Source organism: Tauraco erythrolophus, chromosome 2 (genome assembly GCF_009769465.1).
Source record: "Tauraco erythrolophus isolate bTauEry1 chromosome 2, bTauEry1.pri, whole genome shotgun sequence".
In the NCBI taxonomy this organism is placed as follows: domain Eukaryota; kingdom Metazoa; phylum Chordata; class Aves; order Musophagiformes; family Musophagidae; genus Tauraco; species Tauraco erythrolophus.
Window position 1 is genome coordinate 74,936,840 of NC_141466.1, and position 25,730 is coordinate 74,962,569.

General features: G+C 37.3%; 1 protein-coding gene across 1 annotated transcript in view; it reads right to left on the reverse strand.

Annotated features, from left to right (window-relative positions):
* Positions 1 to 24,747, reverse strand: part of ESR1 (estrogen receptor 1) — a 162,890-nt gene extending 138,143 nt beyond the window's left edge. The window contains 1 exon segment of the mRNA XM_086631478.1: positions 24,733 to 24,747. The gene's annotated coding sequence lies outside the window, so the exon portion shown is untranslated.
* Between the last annotated feature and the right edge of the window lie 983 nt (positions 24,748 to 25,730).

Genomic DNA, 25,730 nt, shown 5'->3' on the forward strand with positions numbered 1-25,730 from the left:
AGAAGATTCATGCTGAATAGTATGTTATCACTTTCCTGCAAGATATAAAAAGCTGACTAGAGATTTGCTGTCACTGCATGTTAGAAAAGCACAGGAAAAAATGAAAGTGTTTTTTTTTTCTTAAAACATCTCTCCTAGGCCAGGGAGCCATGGAAAATCAGACCAGTGTTTCTGAGACATAGATGGTTAGGAAACACTCATGTATATTTTTATGCACTTCAATATCATTCTCCCTAAATGTGTGAGAGTTTTCCTAGAAATCAATTGGATTTGATCCTTTCTTTTTCCCCTTACCAATTTCCACATGTAAAATCATGAAATTCCATTTCACCAGACCACAATGCCCAAGATAATACCAGTTTTAAGAGCAGATGAACTTTCATATTTTGACTCATTTTTAACCTCTGAGATGATTAAATTTATTGAATGTCATATATATGTTATCATACTGTCTGAACAATACAGATACTGTATGATTCTAAGAAAGAGGAATGGTTGAACTGAGACAGAGGAAAAATTTAAGTTCCCATGAAACAAGTTGAGGACCAGGATTTCAATGGTGGCATTCTCTGAGGTCCCTTCCAGCCTATGCCATTCTATGATTCCCTGAACGCTCACAGTATTCTGCTCAGAATCAGAAATAGAGGGGGAGTACCAAGATTTATACCTACTTCAGAGTATGGGAGAAAGAATAGAGATTTCAAATTCATTAGGAATTAGGGCTGTTTCCTCCAAAAAAGGAGCCTTCAGCTGAACAAAACAGGAACCAAGCTGCTGGTGCTTAAAATTAAGAAAGAAGTTTATAAGTAAGCTTTTAAACAAATAAATTAAGTAAGGAAAGACAAATGCAGGAAAAGAGACCATACCATAAAAGGTAACACCTTTGTAAAATGAAGATAAGAAAATTCAGTGCAATAAGTATCAGAGGATGGAAGCAGTCAAACAGGCAACAGCAAACAAGCTGTGACTGTTTAAACAGAGAGCCAAGAGAACAAAAAAGTTGGTACACGTGCTTCCACATGAATGTGGGAAGGCATAAGAAATACGATAATGGAACTGCAATGTCTAGCCCTAAATGAAGGCATGGACATCCTGGGCATATTGGAAACTTATTGAATCACCTGTGATGCTAGCATACAAAATACACAGGAAAAGGTAGAGCAACCAACTGTATAAGAAGCAGATAGAGTACCTCCATATGTTAAAGGGAGCTCAATCAAAAGAAATAGATGAGCTAAGTACCTCAAAAAGCAGCGTAGACTCTATAGGGATCATAGAATCATAGAATGGTTCGGGTTGGAAGGGACCTCAAAGATCATCTAGTTCCAACACCCCTGCCATGGGCAGGGAAATCCTCCACTACACCAGGTTGCCCAAAGCCTCATCCAACCTGGCCTTGAACATCTCCAGGGATAGGGCATTCGCAGCTTCTCTGGGTAACCTCTTCCAGTGCCTCACCACCCTCAGAGTGAAGAATTTTTTCCTTATATCTAATCTAAATCTACCCTCTTTCAGTTTAAAGCCATTGCCCCTTGTCTTATCACTACATGCCTCTGTAAAAAGTCCCTCTCCAGCTTTCCTGTAGGCCCCCTTTAAGTACTGGAAGGCTGCAGTAAGATCACTCTGAAGCCTTCTCTTCTCCAGGCTGAACAGCCCCAGCTCTCTCTCAGCCTGTCAAGAGAGACTGATATATCAGGCCTAAGCAGGAAAGGATGAGTGGGAGTCTACTAACTGAAATGATGACAAAGTTCTGATATGCTTAGGGACATGAGGCAACATGTGCAGAAAATGATAATGTAAGATTTTAGCTATGTAGCTATAAAAAAATGTATAAGGATATAACACAATGACCAAATAAAAGACATCATTAATTATTGTTTCATGGAGTAAATAGTTAGATAGTCCACAATAAAAGATGTAGTGCATGACTTGGTTCAAAAATCTTGCACAGTGGAAGAGACCTTCTATAACAGCAACCATAGCACACCTAGATTCAACATCTCTGCAGAGGTGTGAAACTCTAAATACATCCCCCACAATTGTCCTCTGCCTCAAAAGGACATAAAAAATAGTCATATTAAAAACTCACAGGGAGGGCTGAGAGAATTAAATCCTTAGAAACGGCTACTTGAGGACACCATCACAGGATCAGAGGGCCACTTAGGAAAGGCTTGAGAAAGGGCAATGGGAAGTCAGGAAGGAAGGGGAGGCAGATTAGAAGCATGAAGGTAACCTTCCAAAAGCTGAAGTTGTGTCAAAAGGAAGAAAACAGAAAGGCTGACGAGCTCTGGGAGATTAAGTGTAAGCACACAACAAGGCAGGACAAAAAGTGTTTGAGGAATAACTAAAGAAGCAAAAATAATGCTACATTTTTCTTGAAATACATCAGCAGCAGAAGCCTGCCAAGGTGTCTGTAGAGCCAGCTGAAGATCAGGGCACAGAAACAGCAAGCAGAGCAAAAAGAGCAACTCTTTGCAGAAGTACGTAGAAGTAACTGGAGAGTTTTTAAAGGAAACCTGAACTTGCTTTGTGAGGGACTCAGAAAAAGAGCTGTCTGAAGTTCAGTTGAGCTTAGAATAGGCTACAGAAAGATTTGGCAAAGGGAATACAAACAAATTCCTAGAACCAGGTGGTATTCATCCAGGATATCTAACTCAAGAATGAAATAACTAAGTTATAATAATGAGTGGTTCACTCTCAAATCTGCCTTGTACATTATGACTGGCAAATGGCAAATACGGCAACTTTTAAAAAACATTGCAGGGTAGGTCTGTGAAGCTGCAGGCTGTACTGGCAATTTAATAGAATATATGAGAATAAAATTAAAATAGACACCTGCATAAACATGAGTTAGTCAGGAAAAGTCAACTCAGCTTTTGCTAAAGAAGACATGCCTTATCGCCGTCTGGGTATTCTTTGATACAGCTGACACAATCTAGTTCAGTTTTGAAAAGCCTTTTACTGAAGTCTTTTGCCAAAACTATGAGGAACTGCTGAAGGCCTTTACAAAACTATATGACTGGCCATCAATTATCAGATGAAGTTCAGAGTTAGTAAAGGTGAAGACACATGAGGAAAAATTACCCTAAATTTATATGTACGATGCCAGAATGATATGCACTGAGCTAACCATTACCATGTGTTGTGATGGGTGTTCCATGAAAACATCAATCCAGTACTGAGTTTAGGTCAAAAAAGGCAAATCAGATGTTGGGAATTCTAAGGGAAGAAACAGAGAACAAAACAGAGAAGTCTGCCATAAATCTGTGTATAAATCCATAGTTTGTTTATACCTGGAATATCAGTTGCTGTTTTGGTCCCTTCCTCCTAAGCAGGATATAGAAGGACACAAAAGGTCCAAGATAACCAAGGATGTCTGGAGTATATGTAGAATGTTCCCTTTGTATGAGGGATGAAGGAAAAAGATTGGACTCTGAAAAAGAGGTAACTTAGAGGGAGCATGATAGAGGACAATCACATCATAAATGACATGGATAAAACAGGCGGGCTTTGACTGTTTGGTGTCCACCAGTACAAGAGCCACAGGGCATGAAATGAAGCCACTAGGAGCCAGGCTGAAAGCAATCAGAGAGAATTCTTCAGATGACAGAGAGCTCATTGCTAAAGGATTTTCCAGATGCTGTAAGTTGACTTGAATTCAGAGACACAGAGCAAACTTAGAAGATCAATCCACTGAAGTTCTTTAAACACTCAAAAGCTCCATCTGGCTCAGGAAATCCCTAAACTAACTGAAGGCAGGGAGAGTATTAAAGGGAGCATATGCATTTAATTTTCCCTCTGTATGGTCCTTACCTCTCTCCCTGCTAGCAACAGAGTTGGGCTAAAGGGAAGTGCATTCTCATCAGCAGTCTTTGGGCTTTCTCAAAATAAGAACCTCCTCACATTGCCTGAATCAGGTGCTCCAGCACATGTATAGAAAAGGTGCTGCAACACATTTCACCCATTCAAAAGCTCTTACCCCATAGGCCTCCGATCACTGCCATGTGCCTGAATTAGGCTGTGCTGTTAATAATGTGCAAATAGCTGAGGTCTGTCCAGATGCTGCACAGTCTCAGTAGAAAATGAGAAAGGGGAAAGAGGGTAGAAGTGCTTTTTGCTTTTCAGCAGCACTCAGATTAGAGTGCACCAGAACGGACCCTAGATTCAGCACGTTGTATTGGGACATTAACATGCAAACATTATCACGTGGAGAGAACCATTCTAAATCGGTATCTGTTTATACAAATCCTGTCAAGCACAAGTGTTTAGGTAATCAAAAGTCCTCTAATAAATCTGATTCTTTTCCTTAAGTGCTCAGAACAGCAGTGATACACATGAAATAGTTCTGTCCTGCTGCGTACTGTAATTCTTACCACTTCATGCATTTATGCATCTGGCTCTAATAAAACATTATTATTTGATTTAAGAAACGTTATAGGACTGCATTCTAGTAAGCCCAGTGACACTGCCAGTAATTAAGGTTGTGCAACAGTTCTTTTCATATTTTCAGCTTCTTATAACAGTTTGGGCTGAAATTTATTGCAGTGATTTGCTGTACTGTAGAACAGGCTAATTTTTTCCATGGATAATCTGCAATGTTACCAAGGACAACACTAAGGAAAGTGCGTCCTTTTGCCTGCATTAAAAAATCTGTTGTCCCTTTATTGACCATCTCACAGACTTCCATACTTTGAAACAGACATCAAAAAATCAAAAACATAGTGGAGTCTGACTTGTATGTCAGGAGGGTCTTCAGTTTCTTTGTGAAATTCTACATCAGTTTGGCCAAATTAGTTCTTATCAACTAAAATCTCTCAATCTAAGAGGAAAATTATTCTCAAATCTCATTCCGCATATTTTCAGAACATTATCTACTTTCATATCAACTTTCAATTCAGTTATTCTACCACTGCCTTTTAGCTTAAATAGCACTATCCATTACCTGAAGATCTTGGTCCTTGACTCACCAAGTGGTGTCATAGCCCTCATAACTTTTGCAGATGTCTTCCTTTCGAATTACAGTTTATATATTTTTTGCTTATTTTCTTGTTCAAACCAATTTTCTAGCACATATGGGACCTGCACAAGGCTAACAAGGACTATATAAGATTCTGTAATATATTTTATATAATTGTATAGATATTTTCCTATATCACAGGATATAAGAATCATTGAGGTGGGAAAGGACCTCTGGAGATTGCTTAGTCCAACCCCCCTGTTCAAGCAAGGTCAGTCAGAGCATATTGCTTAGAATTGTGCACAGCCAGATCTTGAATATCTCCACAGGCAGACACTCCACAACCTCTCTGAGCAGCCTCTTCCAGTGTTCGACCACCCTCACAGCAAAATAAGTTTTTTTCCTGTGTTTATGTAGAATTTCCTGTGTTTCAGTTTGGGCCCATTGCCTCTTGTCCTGTCACTGGACACCACTGAGAAGAGTCTGGCTTTGTCTTCTTTACTCCTTTCCCATCGGGTATTTATACATATTGACAAGATCCCCTGAGACTTCTCTCCTCCAGGCTGAACAGACCCAGCTCTTTCTGCTCCTTAGACACTGTAGTCCCTTCATCTTCTTTGTGGCCGTTGCTCGACCAACTCCAGTATGTCCATAACTTTTTTTGTACTCCAAAATACCGATGGAAACACTTGAGCATCTTGCCTTGATTACATTTGCATTAATAGTATCAGTTCATAACCATCCAATTAATGACTAATATATTGATGTATGCCTACATACCTCTAATTATACCTAAGTATACTCAAGTTGAAGTATACTTTAGTTGCCTTCAGGTGGGGACACCTCAGTTTATAGGGACAATTGACAATAATTCTTGCTAAGTATGTGATCTTTCAGCGTATACCGTTATAATTCAGTTTTACAGTTCAGTAAACTGTGCAGTTCGGTTACTACAGACCTTATGCTTTAGGGAGTTTAATCTTCTCCAATTTAGTTAATACTTTTTCCCATGATTTCCCCCCAAATGCTTCAATAAACATTGATCAAATTGATTGGGTTTTCTTTGGAAAACCTGCTAACAAATAAATAATAAGATTACTGTGGCACAATTAACTTTTGGTAGACCAGTGTTTCATTTTAATTCATTTTCTCGTTACCACCTAGTTTTTAATCCCTCTTTACTTCAAAATGTGGTCTAAAGCTTAGCATATAACCACTCACCATTTTCCTTTTCAAATAACAGATATTCTCTTTGCCAGTATATAATCAAAATATTTACAACTTGACAGATGATAAAAATATTGAGTTTGGAATCTCGAGAATAATTTCTCTCAAATTATTTCATCATCCTAATTTAAATACGCTCAACTGTAAGTTCTAGTTTCACTTTTTTTTTGTCATTTACACGTCCATACACATTCTTTTCAGCTATCCTGCTGGTCTTATAAATCAGTGTTGAAAACACAGGCAAAGTAGGTTTCTTTAATCATATCTAAACTATTTCCAGCAATGTCTTCACCTTCAGAATCTTAACCTAAGAAACCATGTCTGGTTTACAAAGGAAGGGAGAGCTTCAAAATGCAACTTATGTCTCAGGTTTAGATATGAATATTTAAAGTGTTTTATAATGCTAAGTGCTGAGAAAAATAAGGTCTCAAAAGTCTCTCAATTCTACTAATCTAATTTTTTTCCCATCTATGGTCTCTAAAATAGAAATAATACTGCCCGTTTGGCTTCAGTGATTTTGAAATGGTGTCTTATATTAAGTCATCAAAAGACTTATAAGGAAATTAATGAACTTAATATAAGTCTCCATAATATTTTCATAGCAACATTTAAAACAATATTACACAACGATGACAAAACATAGAATAGTTCTTCTTCAGTTACTCATCTTGTATTTTGTGCCTGAAGAAGAGATTTTATGAGAAATATCATAGTCATGTAATTAAAATTCTATCATATACTAGGCATGTACAATAAAGCAGAATTAAGAATGAAATTATTCTTCCAAATTTTGTAATCTTGATATTTTTTGTTGATGTTCAATATTTATCTGGTGAACATATCACTGACAAAGTAAATAAAAGCAACTTTCTCATTAACAGTAAGGCATCAAATATAAGCATCTATGCAGACTTTGTTTTTGATTTCCTAAAATAGAGTTTCGCAGCTGAGAGAACACTTTAATGTCAATGGAGAAAACATATTGTTTCCCAGGCAACGTGCTGGAACACGTGCCAACAGACATTGTCTGACACACTAAGGAGTGTTTTGATATCTGCTATTAAATATCAAACTGGTTGACAAAAAAAAAATCTTTCCTTATTTTCATACAAAACAGCATTCCTAAAATAAATGGAAAGAGGAAAGCAGAAGTCAAGCAGTGTTTATAGAATAATCACAACAAACACTCTATCCTTTTAAAAATGTGTTCTAAACTTCCTCTTGACTTGCAGTTGAAAAAAAACTACAGTCATCAAGAATTTGTTTCAAACTGTTCTGTCTAGTTTCCCTCTTCACTTCCTGGGTTAAACAAGGGGAAAAAAAAAATGCCTCCAAAACACTGAGATACCCAGATGATGCAGTTCAGTTTTCTAGGAAAATATTACAATTATACTGTGTTCAGAAACATACTGTAACCAGTAAGAGAATACATTAGCTTTTAGATAATCTGTTGGAGACTTGAAGTTGACCCTTCAAAGAAAAACATTTTGGATATAATAGTAAAAATATATGTTGTCTAACAAAGGATCTACAAGAAGCAACTTACATTCAGACTAAAAACAGTTAAATTGTGGCACTAAATGTAGCTAATACTGATTGTCTTCACGGAAAAGTGCATGCACAATCATCATAGGTCAGAGTTTGCACACCAGGAAACCCCTTTTATGCCAATATGACCAGAAAAATCAGACACAAATCATTTTGATACAGATCAACAGAGAAAATCTCTCTAGTCTTAGGTAATGGCTTCATGTCAAAACGCTTCCATAACCATTTCTCCAGTAATTGCTACAGTCATCAGCCTAGGACTCTACTCATAGAAGTATTACACCTTTGTTTTTCCTTTGAAACTGTTAAAAAAGAAAAAAGGAGTCTAAAGACAAACCCTTATGTGAAGAAAATGTGTGTTAGACTTTGAAATCCAGAATGCAACACTGGCCGTATCCTTCTTACTGCCTATCTACTGCAATGCCACAGTCAGCACTTTCCAACACACTGAGAGGCCCACTGTCTTCAACAGGACTTTAGGTTGCCCATCAGACCCAGAGCACAAGGTGGGATTTTGACAATGTATTTCCTTTTCATAATGCTTATTTTCTTACTCACAAGGTTCTTGGCCTTCTGTTTTCTGGCAGCTTCTTCCTAAACCTAAGCCACTGCTTCAGTGGGACCAGAAGAACTGTTGACAGGTTGCATGGTTTACTGATCCAAGATGAAAACAAATACATACACACACTTCACACACTTTAATTCAGTTTTTTACATCTGTTCCCTGATCTGGATGACAGTACAGTTCAGTAGACAGTGGAGTATGCTCTATGAAAGGGGTGACACAGTAACTGTGAGAATCACCATCAGGAGGGCAGGAATATCTCAAGTCAGCATTGCTAACAAACGCTTCGTGACATGAAGCCAATGCCTTACTTATTTTTGTGCCATGTCAACATTCATCTGCTGTGGCCATAGCCTTTTCAGTTGTAGTCCATTCATTTTTAAACAGGTAAATTAATTAGAGCATGTGAAAGGATAGTCTTATTAGCAACTAACTTTTATTATTTTTTAAAAATAAAGTCAACTCCAAACACCTCCACTGCTGAAATGATTTTCAAATGCATGTGAAAGACATGCAAGTCTGTCAAGATCCCTTGGAAAAAAAACCCAAAACATTGCAAAAATGTCTGTGTAAATACATACACACACTTATAGTTGTATACATGCAAAGCTAGTAGGCATTACACATATCTGCAGAATATGCTCATGCGCTACTCTGAAGAAAGGAATTATATATGCATTTAATCCTGCACTATTGGCAGTGGGAAATACAGAAATTATTTTAATTGCTGCCTTTTCAAATAAGATGTATTGCTTTCCAACAGTTAGTAAAATAACGTAGCATATTAGAACAAGAAATCAGAAATTATTGTAAAAAGATAGTTAAAACCTAGAGGTCCAGGATTTAGTTTGTGCAGTATCAAGTAACCACTTATGGGAAAACGTGGTGTTGAAAAAAACTTGGCCCAGGTCTTACTACCTACAGACCATCTGTCTAATCAATTATTAGTTCATCGGAGGCTCTAACACGCAAACAGAACAGATATGATATGCTCTGTGTGAATTTACCGATGTCTCCTTTGCACTCAGGCTATATGAATATTCATATACATTATATTATGAAAAACTGATTAGACTTGTAGACTTCATTGGTGCTTACACATGTCTGAATGGTTAATCAGGACAAAAAGAATAACAGGTGTTTCATTAACTAAACTGCTTTTGAGAATATGTAATATAGTCTTGCCTAATATTTAAATGTAATAAAATTTATTATAAGATTTGATTAAGGAAATGATTTTTTAAAAATCTCCCCACTGTGAAAACAATGCAAAAACACAGATAAGTGTTTTTTGAGGTTATTTTTTAACATATATTTGTATATGTGGGTTTCTTCTGGGAAATAAAATGTTTCTCTTCCATTTCATTTCATGTCGCAAGTTATCTCCCCTTAACAAAACAAATCATATTATCAGTATAACGTTCATCATATCCCAGGGCTGAACTCCTAGGCCTGAGTCCCATTTATCCATTGCCTCACCTAGATAAGATGCATATACATACAAATTGTGCTAGAAATCCAAGGATCTGCCTGATCCAAATCAGGGCATGCACATATACACACCTCTTCTGCTACTGAAATAATTTTTTAAGAAATGAAACACTCAGTATTCAGGACAGCAAGAAAATAAAAAACACAACATGTTTTATGAGCCCTCTATATTGACTGTTAAATCTACATGGATTATAATGCTCATTCCTATAGCACCCCCTGGCCTCCAGAATTAAGGGAGCTGATGCGAAAATTGAGACTGCAATTCTTACAGGGAATTCCTCAGGAACAAAATGAGAGAACAGTGAATTTTCATTGTGTGACCCTTTTGTTTCTATAGAGGAACTCTGCAAAGTGATTTCTCTGGAGGCTCCAATCCATAATATGCAATTATACAAAATATAAGGGAGAAGACTTTCTTCATTCAATCCAGAGACAGAGATCCTACTATGAACGGTTGACTATTTTTCCACTTCTTAATTCCTGGTAAAGTTGTAATAACAACTGTGAAAAAGAAAGTAAGAATCTGTATATTTTCCCAATACACATTATTGAATGTTCAGGAGAACAGAAGAAACGTGGGGACAGAAAATCTAAATGCTTTGTCAAATAAATTGTTTCTGATTCAATCACAATGAGAGTACAGAAGGTATTGCTATTTTTCCATTAGTAAAAGATGTTGCTAAGGGTACTTGGACAAACGAACAGGCAAGAGAAGAAAGGAAGAAAAAAAATAAACCAAGCAAGGATGACTGGAAATAAAAAAAATTCACAAGGTGTATAGAGGGTGTATTCATCTGAGGAGGAGTTTGATATAGAGGCTGTTTTCCAAGCAACTAAAAATCTTTTTAAAAGTAGACAGCCTTTTAAAGATAAAAATAAACTCAAAATATAGTGTTAAAACATTCAAGGATGTGTCTGTGAATAGAACAGCTGTGCCCAGTAATACTCAGACAACAAATTTCATGTTACTATAGCACTACCAGCATGAAGATTTCAAGAAATCTGAGGATATTCATTAATTAAAGGCATATCACAGCCATCTAGTGCTACCCCTGCCTAAGTAAGAAACAGCAATGAGAAAGGCTCCCAGGAGTCACACATGAAATCATCAGCAGAGCTAGAATTAGAGTGAGGAGACAGTGGGTCAGAAGTAATAAAGAACAAGACCTAAGCACAACCTATGCAAGTGAAATGGACCCAGGAAAATTCATTTCAAAGTCCCATGCTGTAGTCGGACAATTGATGATCTTCCCATACACTGCTCACTTCCGTAAATTATAACCTAGTACAGTGATTTATGTATCTGAATGGATTTTCTAAAAGATAATCTCTGCCTTGAAAATTACTTAGAGAATGACATCTTTTCCAATGGTTAATTATCCTCCTCTTAAATATTTTCACCTTTTTTCCAAGCTTTTGTTGTTAATATAATTTCATCTGCTATTTCAAGGAGATTTCTATTATGAAACTATTATTCCTATGCAGAAATTAATAAACCACCACCATTTATAAGGCTGATTGTCTTTGATTGAAACTAAATCAGATATTTTCCTGGAGCTCTGCTACAACTTAAGGGTTGGTTTAGTCCACAGCACCAGACTACAACTTTTCCAAAGTAAAATCCCCTGAAGCACATACAGTGTGAAGGTGAAGTTCCTCAGCACCAGCTGTCTTGCTTCTTGGGCCTGTTGCTATCCTGCTGCACTACTTGCTAGTGTGGGCACGTCCACAATACATCAGGAGAAGCATGGTGTGCTGTCTTTATTTCCAGACCAATCACCCTGTATGCGGCCAAAATAAAACACGAATTGTTTGAACTAAACTAAACAAACTGTCCAGATCACCCTAGACCAAGGTCCTCTCTTTTACTAGTATTTTGTCCTCTGTAAACTTTGAGCAGTTTGTGAATGTGCATTTGAGAAACGTAATCTGAGTACAACAATACTTTTTGAAGCAAAAGTAAAATATACTTCCAGGTCTGAAAGGAAAGATGTTGAGGGGACAGTATATATATACACACACGCATATATACATGTGTGTACATATATGAACATATTCATTGTAGAATGAAGCCTAAGTCTTTCACAATACTTGTTCAGACTCAGAGAAGGAAGCGGCTGCTCACCAAAGGGAAAAAAAAAAAAAAGTTGCTTCAAAGGTAATTACAAAAATTGCAGCTTTGTAATTCATTTCTTTCACATAGATTTTGGGACAGTTTGACTTTGAAGTGAGAATAAGCTGCAGAAATTGAAGGCTGTTAAATTTAGCTGAATTTTTCTTTCTACTTTTTTGTACTATCCGAAAACACTCATTCAACTAAAACCATCTTTGAACCATGAAATTAATCGAAGTTTCCTAATCCATTCAAGACTTAGAAAAAAGTCAAAAACTTCTTCAACATCTGAGCTGTTTGAACATTTCACTGTTCTGGCTACGCTTCTCCCTGCTCAAGACAACATGTTCAAACCTTCCTGCCACACACATCAGTCACGGAGGTGATGGAGCTGGTATCTGCAGGCTCTAGAGAGATCTCTAAACAGTCTCTGCCTTCAGCAGACCATGTCGTTGAGAGGAGCAAGGGTCATCCATGAAGGAAACACGCAACTAACAATGTTTCAGCCTGTACTTCACAACTCACACCAGCAAAGCTGAACACACCTTCCAGTCTGTCACACCAGAGCACGTACCACCAAGGCACATTTACAACAGCCTTGGGAGCGGTTCAGCTGAGCTAGTGACGAATTCTTCCTTCACTTCCTCCTTCTTCCAGGACAAAGAAGGCTACAAAGAAGCAACATGACTTCAAGTCTTCTTTACAAGCATTTGCTATGTTACACTCTGCAGAAAGGGCAGGCTTGCCAACAGACTGCAAGAAATCCTTCACCGGTGAGGAGGAGATCTGTGTTCCTTGTTTAGGCTGTGAATTACATTGCCTTCTAAACTGACCCACAGGTCAAAACCAAAACAAAACATAACAGACAGGAGGTTTCTTCATCTCACAGGCTGAAACATCTGGATCAACTAAGACAACTAAGTTGTTGGTTCAAATACATACCATCAACAGAACGGAAAATCAACTTTCCTGTTCTGGTTGCCAAGAAAAGTGAAGAAAATTGCTGAAGCCAAATGATCATGTTCTTTTATAACTGTTTTATTTTAATTTAGGACTCCCAGAACAGGCTAACATCCATCAAAGTTAGCAGGCAGCTTAGGTGACTTATTTTGCTATTTCAATTTAACAGTCATTCTAGTATGAACAGAACAGCTCTGTTACAAGGGAGAGAAGAGGAGGAAGGAATGGGGGAGTAAGAGGGCAGAGAGGAAGAAGAGAAAGAGAAATGGAAGGAAAAGAAGCTGTCATCAAGTAGGAAATAATGTCAATGTTCTCATTTACCAAACAGGGGTAAGGTTCATGGCTTAAAGTTGATGAGTCTCGATTTCACAAGAATCTACAAACTCTGACAAAACAGAACTGTGAATGCATTTCCTATTAGCTCTTCATTTCACCCATAGTATTTCTTCATGTCTGGATTGACTGCTTTTTAGGTTAGCAGCATCAACAGCTCCATGAAGGAAAAGGGAACATGTCACAAAAACATTATCAATCACCATATCCACAGAGTTTTCTTAATTCCATTATAACCCAGAAGCTATACTAGAAATAAGAACAAGAAAGAAAAAAAAAAAAAAGGTGTTAATAACTGCATTCCTAATATATCTAAATGTACATATCACTTCAAAAGTTCAGGTATTTTCTCAAGGTAGGTTGTTTTAATACTAATATGACACTGTAAACTGATATAGTGCCAATAGTAACTTTGATAATGGAAGTCATTCTTCAGAGCCATAAACTGTGGGGAGAGATAGAGAAGACTAAAAAAGAGGGCTGGGGAAAAGAGAAGCCAAGAAAGGAAATTGCATGAGAGACGTGGGATGTGCAGACAAGGTAAGGAAATAATATAAAAAGAAGAATGAGTGATAAGAAATTGAAAAGCAATAAAAGTGGTCATAAAAAAAAGAAAGCAACAGAGACTAGGGCCTAGATCCAGAAAAGCTCTTATGTTCTTAACTTCAAGTATGTTATTAAATACATGAAGCACACTACAAATAAAGTTAATGATACCTTTTGCAAGACAAAGGCATCAGCAATCAAGGAAAGAAAAGTAACAAATCAAAGAGCAATAATATCTAAAGAAAGAAGAAAAAAGGTCAGCAGAAGACTAGAGTGAAGCTAAACACAGAATGTGAGCCATCCTTGTCATAGGGGGTTTTCTCATGAGTTTTTAATGTTAGAGAATCTTTGGATAGCCTCAAAATCATACACAGTAATTTCTCAAATCAAAAATTGCTGGATCCAACATAGGGAAATTACATATCATTTGACAAAAGAAGAGAGAATCATTTAACAATAAAGGTTACAATAATATAGATGCAACTGAAGACTATTTGACTGCAACAAGGTGTAAATAACATGGAGTCCAAATCAGTCATATATATACATACAATCCCTTTCTAATTTTAAAGACAGTTTCACGGATGTGAAAGTGACGAGGATTAAAAATAGTTGAGAGTAAACATTTGCCTAGAAAATATGAATGGTATCTGAAAACTTTTTAAGCATACTTTACTGGATGTCCAGAAAAGCCATAATTCATAAAAACACTATGGCTCAAAAAACACAAAGGAAAATAAAATTTGGTCCACCTTTGGTTTAGAAGATGAACAACAAGTGAAAAAATATAAATTTAATAATAGTCTGGGATAATAAAACTTCAGACTCTCAAATCATAATAGTAAGCTTAAATATGTGCAGAGAATATATTCATAAAGTGAAAACGGATGTAGGACAGCATTTCAAGAATTGTAGAAAATTAATAACTGAAACAAAAGGACACAAAAATAAGGTAAAAGTATGAAACAAAACAAATTGTCATATATTAAAATGAAAGAAAACTGTTTATTAGACTTTAAAAAATTGCAACGGCGAGGGGAAAAACACCAACAACCAAGCATGTGTCCTGCTGCAATTCATGGGTTGTATTTGGCAGTTGTACTATTTTGTATTTTCCTCAGGGTCATGAATATAAGAATAATAGCATTACTAACCAGATGTGTAAAAAATACAATGTCTGGAAGAATAATATATAAAAAAAAAATACTACTTTTAATGAAGAGAAACTACATGGAACATTTTATAACCTTCCTTCAGGGAAACAACATAATTTCCATTATAGCTAAATATAAAAGCATGTGTATGAGATAGTGGGTGTGCAAAAAGAAAGACATTTGCTAGACATAGTGCTCAGTACTGAGAAGTGACTGACAAAGATTTGGAGTACTAGCAGACAGCTGAACAGGAGCTGCCAAGACTACCTGTGCCCTCTAGAGTTAGAGTAATCCTCGTGTAATATAGTTCAGTAGGGAAAAATGGAAAGCAAAAGACACATTTGTCTCTGTCACTGACACACCATCTAGTGGGATAACTATAGCTCAGTAGGGAAAAATGGAAAGCAAAAGACACATTTGCCTCTGTTTGTCACTGACACACCATCTAGTGGGATAACACATATAAAGGGCAGAAATAAACAGCACTTTTTAATAGCACTGATGATTACCCATTGGATAACTACTCTGTGCTTGTCCAGGCTGATTTAAAGTAGTCTTACAATGAAGCGAAGAGTTGTTTTCCTAAACTATCTATAATTTCAAAAAGAAACTAATTTGGAGATCTCCTATAGATTGTGCTACACAGCAAGGCAGCCAGGAAGGTCAGAGCAAATCTTTTCAGCCATGCAAGCTCTGAAAGCAGGACTGTAAAAGCCCTGTGCTCATATTGTGGGAATTATCCGTAAAGTAAATGCTACAGCAGAGAGACGTGTTCCCTGAGGTCCCCCTCACAAATCCTCACAGCATCCAGATGCCAAGAGCAATCGGAGGAAAACCTAAGCAGCACCACTGCTCAGAGCTGCCTACCTTTGCTAAGGCTTTTCCAGCTCCTTCAGATGGCTGCAATGCAAGAAGAAGGCGACTTTGTTTTAACTACACTTTCTTCAAATATGCAGAATCCCCATCCCAGTACATCAAACTCAGTGTCTTGGTCACTACATAAATCAGAAAGATATTGGTATATTTTAGAACATAACATATTAAAAAGAAGATAGCACCAGAGATGCATGATACAGCACAATTTATGAAGACACATTTAGAACGAATAACAAGAAAGAAAATGTAGCTGTCCAAAAACATCTTTAGTAGCAGAAGATATTCAGCTGCATGACACTATTGGAGGGGAGGAGAGGGAAAACTGACTGATGCTACTCTTGAAAAGCTCTAAAGTTAAAACAAACCTGCACTGAGGGGAACATGACAGGGAACACCTAGTATACTTTTACTATTCCTGATTTCTTCAACTACACAATAGCTGGTGACTGGCTATATATTCTAAAAACCTCAAAGTCGAGACAAACTATGTTGGTAGATACAAAATGCTCCCATGCAATCCAGTAAACATCAAGTTTGTGCATGACTGCAAAACAAAACCTTTAGACACTATTAATGAACACTTCAGAGAGCAGCTAAACACATAACCCACAAGATAAGCAAATATTAATTTGACAGGGCTCCATATATGCGAATTTTGCTGCCAAAGAGCCAGTCTGTAATAGCAGTCATAAAGCCTTTAAATTAAGCATCTGTGTAGGAGCAAGCAAGGCCAACAAATCCCCTGAAATACTACTTGATTAGAAAAATAGGAATTGCATAGAAATAAAGAAGTTGCTATTAACAGAACTAACAAGTGGACAAATAGAAGAGCAAATTGTTTGTAGCTAGTACAAAGAATATATTGAGCGATGCAGAGCAAATATATGGAAAACCAACAGAGCTAACTACCAATGTAAGAGGTTATTTGAAGCAGCTCTTCAAAAACCTGAAGTTGGTGTCTTAATGAGGACAATAAAAGAGAAAATAAAACTCTGGCAGGCCAAATGTAAGAATGCAATACGACAAGCCAAAAAGGTTTGAGAAATATCTTGCAAGAGTTTTTTTTTTGTGTGTGGTGGTTTGTTGGGGTTTTTTAAGTAGATCAAGATCAGGAAGCTTGCCAGAGCATCTAGAGGTCTGAAACAAAGATGTAAAAGGATCACTGAGAGAAAATAAGGCTATAACAGAAAAACTAAATGAAATTTTGCATCCATGCTCATAGCAAGGATGAGAAATTCCAATAACAGAACGTTTCTTAAGGGGAGATCATTGAAGAATATGTCTGAAAGTTAAAGTGTCAGTAAAAGAGACTATGAAAAAATTCACAGAGACAACAGTAAGAAGTCACCAGGACCAGCTGCTGAGTTTTGAAGGAATTCAAGGATGAAGTTCTCAGTATGAAAGGACAGAAAAAAAGACAAAATAGGATGTTAAATCTCAAAAGGATTTGGGAAAGGAGAAAGAGAGAGATAAATGTAAGGTAGTTCAGAACAGGTAGCCAGACATCTCTACCTGGCAAATTAACAGAAACTGCTGTAAGGAACACAATTAGAGTATCCATAAGCACGACATTTGGAGAAGTGTCATCATGGGAGCTTCCCTAAAAGGATTTTTATTCTGAGTCAATACAAATAAAACAACAAGCTCTGTCTCCAAGAGCTCTCAGAGAAACTGAGACGCCACAGACAGGCCCCATGGGGCTAAATAATTGGCTGAAAGTTAGGACACAAAAACAAATACTAATAGTTAGGATTTTTTCAATGGAGGGAGGTCACAAGGGAATTCTTTCTATGAGTGCCTCTATTAGTTCATATGTTAATAAGGGACCTGGAAAAGATGGTGAATAGTGACATAGCTAAGTTTGCTGATGATACTATGTTAGAGTAGTAAAAGTGAGAGCCAACTACGAAGAGTTAGAAAAAGATTTCACAAAATAAAGGAAGTGACGAAATGGCAACTGGAATTTTATAGAGATCTGAAGGTTGAGGAGTATATTAAACAAATGATAGCTAAAAATTTGGCTTATTTAGACTAAAAACGAAAATAAAGATGAGGGGAAATCTAACTACTCTCTATAAATACATTAGGCATAAACATCAAGACCTAAAAGGTATTCAAGCCAAAGAAAGAAAGTTAGCACTGCAAGCAAATTTTGTATGGAAATTACAAGCTGCTTAGCTGCCAGAGGAGTGAAGCTCTAGATCAGCCTGTCCGCAAGAGGAAAAACAGCCTAACTGGGCTTTAAAATAAATGTGGATAAGCACTGTGAACAAATTACACAATCTGGTTGCTATGACAGCTTAGTACTGGGTTAGCTGCCCAACTTAGGCTGGATTCAATAAATGAAGCTAAAGCAAAAACTTACCAGCAAGTAACAGATGCCCAATGACTTGTACCTATGCAGAAGCAAGTCCTAGTGCATGACCTATGCAGAAATAAGTTTCTGCTTAACGCCATTGTATGTTTGTGCTTCTCTTTAAATCGAGAGGTGAGCTCCTTTGTGTGCAAGAAGCCTCTCATGCAGACATTGAGGTCTAAACACAAGACTGGTCCTGTGGGCAGTGTCTTATCGCTACATGCCCTTATCAGAAGTCCCTCTCCAGCTTTTCTGTAGGCCCCCTTTAAGTACTGGAAGGCTGCAATAAGATCACCCTGGAGCCTTCTCTTCTCCAGGCTGAACAGCCCCAACTCTCTCAGCCTGTCTTCACAGGAGAGATGCTCCAGCCCTCGGATCATCTTCACGACCCTCCTCTGAACTTGCTCCAACAGCTCCATGTCCTTCTTCTGTTGTAGGCCCCAGAGCTGAACACAGTACTCCAGGTGGGGTCTCACAAGAGCAGAGTAGAGGGTCAGAATCACCTCCTTCAACCTAAGGACATCAACCAGGCCAGCATCTATGAGAACTGAAAGGCCCTGGTTGTATTACAATGGTAACAGGTTTGAGTTGAAGTGTTATATAACACCAAGCAGCTGATGTGGACTCACTTCATAATGTATACATTTCACAAAAGCACAAAAATTTTACCTTGAACATAATGAGTTATCTTATATTTTGTCTAGTTTTCAATCATTTAAGTTACCAAAGATCAAATTTGCTGAATGATTTGTGTTACTTGCCCCAGTTTAATCCCTGAGGGAAGAAGATTAGTTGCTTGTGCCTATTCTTCCTTTAAAAAAAAAATCGTAACTGACTCACCATCTAATTCATAACGTCTCGAGTCTCTCTTGACTCAGCTTTCTCTAGCATCTTCTGTTTTATTTTTAAAGGCATTTCTACAAGTACATCCTTCATGTTGCTAGGTTTCAAGAGAAAAGAAATAAAGGAAGAAAACAAATCAATATTCTTTTTAAAAGACAGCTCTTTGTCAAAAGTCCAAAAGGAAGTATGAAAGTAATCTTCTGTTACATATGTGCCAATCTTTCTTTTTCCCTAAATTTACTTTTTCATTGTTTGTGACGTACACTTTGCATATAAAACTATGCCAGTGAGCAACAGTAAATGCTTGGTTAGGAGGAAGACTACCTGAGAAAACGAGGTGTTAAGGAACTCATATGATTCATATGTCATAAAATTACAAAATTTCATTTAAGTGGTGCCTTTGATATCCTCCTGCTTTACAATGTGTCCATGTGTAGGCATGTGCAAGCTCTTGTGTTTCTAGTACACCAACATATATAGAAACATTATTGAAATACTGTCATGTTTGGTGCAAAGTAGTTGTTCAACAGGATATTGTAACAGATATGACAGATTAAGACAAAAAACAAATCCATGAGAAACTTGCCCAGTTAAAACTACAGGACTAGTTTAGGTTGGCAAAACAGAACAATCAGATTGTCTGGGACAGAAGTATGATCACTCCTTACTCTTGCGAAATGTACTATCAGCTCTCTAATGACCACACGAAATCAAGACTTCAGGGTTGCTTTCATACCCAAGTGTCCAGGTAAGCTATCCATGCCTGTACAGAAAGTACCCTCCAGACAGAGACGGAGGAAGTCAATACAAGCAGAAATTGAATGATTTCTTGGGATAGTGGGGACACAGCTTGGCACTAGTTGAGGATATATTTGCGTACTGGGCAGCAGCACAAACTGAGATTAATGGTATTTTGAAATGAATAAGCAGGTGTTTGATTTATAACAATATAGCAAGATGAGCTGACAAACACCACTCAAGTCCATTACCTCAAAATTGGCGATGTCAATAAAATGAGACTCGGCTATGAAACGTTTCCTTCTGTATCACTGCAAAACGAAATCTCTATGATTTTTTATTTGTAAAGACACAACCAGTTTGTCTCCACTTGAAGAACATATGAGGCAAAACTACAAGCAGTTACACTAAAGTTACTGACAAACTTTCAGAGAACAAACAAAATCTAAACATTTTAATTCTCTGTTGGTTTGGATTTCAAAACAAGTGCTTTGAAAAAATTTCCAAAATCCAGATTTTACTAATTTTGGCTTCATGGCATTTGCGTTTAGCTGCCATAGATAATATAAAGACTGAATAAACAGTTACAATAGCCCACAAGCTATGTTGGCAGATCTAACCTGCAACTGCTGTGCTATTGAAAGCTATAAAAATAGTGAATGAAAGCTCTTTAGAACTGAATAGACACAAAACTTGTAGCTCTATATAGAAATATAGTCGGTCTCTCAAAAAACAAAATATTTGAAACATATCTCCATAATTCCAGACATTTCTTTGTAGATTATTCTCCTCTAGCTATTCCATTTTTTAAGATAATCAAACACAAGACAAATGGTATTTTTATTACCTGCAGGACTTTGCACTAAAACAATTAGTTATACCTGCACATTAATAAAAATATAGAAAAATCCCATGAAAATATATTTTCAAAACCAAATATCATCTTTGCTTTTAAAATATAACCAAGTTTTATCATTTAGACTCTAGAACATACTTAAATGGTGAACTGACAAAATTCTGTCTTTTTGTCTGTTAATCTACCTTTTGCAGTAAGTAATGGTAACAACATAAATAGTTAAAGAAGAAAACACAAATAACAGAGACAATCGAAATTATAAGTCTGGGAAATTATAAATGAAAATACTTTTAGCATCCAATATCAGAAAAGGTCTTTTTTCAAGATCATAGAGATTTGCAGATTCCAAAAACTGTAATACACAAACGCTAGCCACCAAAAAAGTAAAAGACATAAATATAACTTGTAGAGTCGGCAAATTTTTTAATATCAGGTAATTATTTAAAAATCTTTTCCTACAGTTTTATCTTCTTTCTCAGACTAGTTACCAAGAATCAGCTGAATGCTGCCAGGCTGAGCTACTACAGCTACTGGCTCCTTGGAATGTGGGGGGTTTTCCTAAAATTAATAAAAAGAGGCTTATTTTACTCTTGCAAAGTCAAATGTTCATATCCATCTACAAGAAAGCATTGCAAGAATTTCTTCCACATTCCTCTGCAGTGTTGCACTCCAAAAAGTTAAAAAATTTAAAAAAAAAAATTTGGTGAGAAAACATATGGTCATATTTTTAAACTGTGTCTTCTTCTGGATAAAATACTGTGTTTAAATTCGAATTATACTATCTAGTCAGAAATGGAAACGGCTTTCTGAGTCACTGAGTGTATTTCTTCCAACCAAGCCTTCACCTCCTGCAGCCAACTCACTGTGCCTCTTGTAGGCAGGGCATGTCCCAGCCTACCCCTCCCCTGGAAGGCTGAACCTGACTGCATTTCCAGCTCCAGTCTGAACTTATCCACAGTCGTAACTGTTTGGGTTTGTGTTGGCAATAGCTTCCAGGGCAAGCATTCTTGTCTCATCAAGATAAAATATTTTTAAGTAAAATCATCACCTACAGCATTATGGCAGAAAGACTTAAAATCATCTTTCCTAAACACAAGTCAAGTTATGACCTTTTGCAATTTTATTTGAAATTTATATTTGTATGTTAGTATGAAAGGTATTAAATTAACTCTCTACGCTTTAAAGTTTGGCAAGTGCGTTTTACGTTTATGCATATATAGAGAGATATAAAAATTTAAATTTTTGGTTTCACTTTTCATTATTTTTGTACATTCATTTACTACCAAATGATCTCATGTTTCCCCGCCCCATTCACCAGGCCTCTAAAGTACAACTCCATGTACAGTATATGGGACTGGTGCTTAGTTTTTTTCCGTAGCCTCCAAGGGCTCCCATGAGGCTTGCTTCCTCCTCCTACCCTTCCACACACCCTGGCGTGGCCTTTGCAAGCTCCTCTGCTCCTTCCTCATCATTTCGAGACCTCACAGTGAGATTCGAGTAGAGTAGCAAGACACGTGCAGGAGCCCAGTTCACACTGGCTCTGGTCCTTCACTTTCTACTTACACTTTTCCCACAGTACTCTCACTAATTTTACTCTTAACTTTCTCATTCTCTTTCCATCAGTGTCTCCTCCACCACCATGGTGCCTGAGGAAGCAGCACAAAAAAAGACATGGGATAAGAAACTGCTGTCACAAGTAGCTTGGGATAGCTGCGAGGAAGAGGAGAAAGAGAAACCCTGCTCACTGTCCTCAGCCGCTCACTCATCAGTGACATTTCAACGCAGTGCCAGCAAGACATGCACGGCCATCGCTTCAAATGAATGATTAATGACTGAGCTGAGGCAGCAAAATGACAAGGTCTAAAATACGAGAGTGACAGTCTAAGATTAAAATCCACACGTGGCTTCTGATCTCCCTCTGAAGTAACAGTGCTGTCTACCCCCCGCAAATTACGGGGGGAAATTCTCAGAGACTCACTGGATCGCTGTGGCTGGGAAAGACCTCAGGGTCCCCCTCAGGTAGCGGAGCCCACCTGCTTGCGGCAGGGTCACCCACAGCAGGCTGCTCAGGGCTGCATCCGCTTGGGTTCTGGATGTCTCCAAGGATAAGACACTCCACAACCTCTCTGGGCAACCTGTGCCACTGTTTGCGCTCACAGTGAAAAAAAGGTTGTTGGAATATTTTTCTTTTTTTTTTCCCCTCCCTTTATTTTTTTTTTAATGTTTTCTTATGTTCCTTTTCAGAAACAGACAGATGAGCATGAATGAAGTTAAGTAAATAAACCAGTAGGTAAAACATATAAGAGAAGAAGTGATAACACATATCCTCCAATTTAACTCATTATATTTTACTGATTGCAATTTCTCTGGTTACCACAGAGATTGACACATTTCTTAAGCTGAGGACTTGTGTTCACAAGCCTCAGCATTAAGCTGTGGGAAGCCTCAGGGAATCCAGCTCTGAGACAGTCACAAAATTGCCCTTATGTGCATGTTGGTACTGTGCAAACTCACGAAGCAAAGGCAAACAGGCAATACTGGATTAGAACTTGCTTTATCATCTAATGAATACACATCTTTTTCTAAAGCAGTATAAACTCTCCTGCCCATGCAAAGCTTTATCAACAAACTAACAATGCAAACTTTTAAACAAAAATATCTGTAAGATAGGCTCCAACGTTTTATCCAGTTTGCATAACAATGATGGCTTTTTCTAATTGTTTTCAGTTTCCGAGTCAGACATTCACATATAGATGCTGTTGTGCTTCTGAACACTGCAAGAAATTCAATCAACAGAATCTGGGACATAATTTTTTTTCAGCACCTATGACAATGAGAGGAACTGCATTGAAAAATTAACGTACTTCACTGGTCTTTGTACTTCAGTGTATTCATTAAGTGAAATTTCTCTTTTAAAACAGATTTTTTGGGGAGGGAGGCGAGAAAGATTTCAAGCAGTCCTTTATCTAGTGTCTGGTCATTACAGTATACATCAGCAACACAGAGAAAATAAAGAAATGTGCAGTAATGGCCTCTGCACCTCCAAGAGATGCAATATGGGGACCAGGCTACAGACCATGAAGGGAAATCAGGAGATTACAGATTATTTCATCATGTCTTTTTCACAGACACTTGTTCTAAAACTTTTATATATCAAAGCATATCACTTAGGGATTTGATTTATAATAAGCTTTTCAAATTTAAAAGTAAACTCCAAAGAAAGCACATGTAATTTGGAAGAAAACAAAATAAAAGAAAAACAAACCAAATCAAAACAAAAACCTAAAAGAATTAAGTAGAAAAGAAGTAAAGGATGCCTATATCCCACTACGGCGGAGAAGGATTTCTGGGAAATCATATTTATCCAAGGAAAAACAAATAATATGGTAAAATTAGACAAAGCCAGTACTTAGTAGTAATTAGCAGGTAAATTTTACCTTCTGAGTTTGGATACTGTCTTAAAACATAGAAAGACAAGAGTCTCACTTTGGTCCAGGAAAAGCCTCTACGGTAACAAGAAAATGACAAATCTCACCAAATACATGATTTCTCATATAGTAAAGTATGACTTAGCATCAGCTGAGATCGAAATACAGTATTTCATTCATACCAGAAAAAAGTGATACCTTACCTCCCGTACACGACTGCCCTTTAACTGACTTAAGCCCTTTCACCATTATGTCTCAGCCAATTGGCCAAGGCACGAGCATGTGGCTTCCGATCATTTTGTTTACTATTGTTCTTCTAACTAAACGATCGATTTTGGCTAAGGGGGGGGGGGGGGGGGTCACATCATTCCTTCTCAACTGCAGCATAGGATTTTTGACACTGTCTATAGCACATGTTAAACAAAGCACTGCTACACCTGAAATAATCCTTATTAAACTTAAAACGCACTTCAGGCAATATTTGGAATGCATTTGGCTTGTTTTCTGTTGCTTTTTTAGTCTTCTCGGGTACATTGCAGGACGCAGGAAAAAAGAACATAGTAGGAAAAAGTAACGTTAGAAAGAGTAAAAAATAGATCAAACCAAAAAACCTTAACTTCTAAGCATATCCACAGGTATTACTAGGTGTGACTAGCAAAGGTTCGGCTTAAAAGCAGCGTTTAAAATTGAGTGTGAGGGACAGAAACTGCAAAAAACCAAGAGTTTTTTCTGACTTACATTGATCCCAGCAGGCTGTTGCCATTCCCTCTGCGGGGCTCTCACTGGCCAGGGGAATCACATGACACAAGGAACCAAAATAGAAAAAGTCTCGGGAGCAAGGAAGCTGAACCAGAAGCACATTTGCAAGAAAAGCCGTATCACGGGCACAATAACACGCCCTTAGCAGCCAAAGGTGATAAATTTAAATTGGAACCGAGCCTGGACTGAAAAACGGGCAATGCCTTGAACCTTGCAGCCCGGCATCGGCCACCTTTTCGACACACGGGAAATGTTCTCTGCTATAAATCTCAGTCCGTGTCTGTACGTAACTAAACCTGGTAAGTGCTCTAATAAATCTCAACAAATTGCCGGGCCTTAAAAGAATATAGGATCTATTAAATTTAAAAATAAACCTATTGCAGTTTGAAAATAAACTCCCACCGCTGCAACCATTTTCATCTTCAGGTTAAGGTTTTTAGCAGTTTGTTTCAAGAGAGGAAGTAATTTTTTTAAAAGCATACGCTCTTAAGATAATTGGGAGAGCAGTAAACACGTTTTGAAGATTGCTTTCAATTCTTTCACAAGTTAAAAACACGGTTGCAGACCTATACACTAGTAAAACATGCACCGTAAATCTACAATCACAAATAAAGAGAAGATTGAAAGAATCCTAGGCAAAAGCTGAACAGATGAATTAGTGACCAAATGCAAGTTCTGTACAACAATACTATCTAGTCTGATTTCAAGGTTGTTGTTTAATTATCCCTGTTAGAAGAGCAGTTATTCCAGTTTTGTAAACCTTGCAGAAAATAAGTTCCAGCAAAATATTGTTGTTAGGATTACAGGAAATACATTTTAACTTTTGTAACAGTTAACTTTTTCATCATTTACTGGTTTATTTGAAATTAGATTATTACAGTTTTATGTTCTATAAAATGTCAAGCATTTCCTTGTTTCTTGTGAATGTCAGGACAGGCATTGTAGAAGGCGGCTTTACCGAAAGATGCAAACAGCAG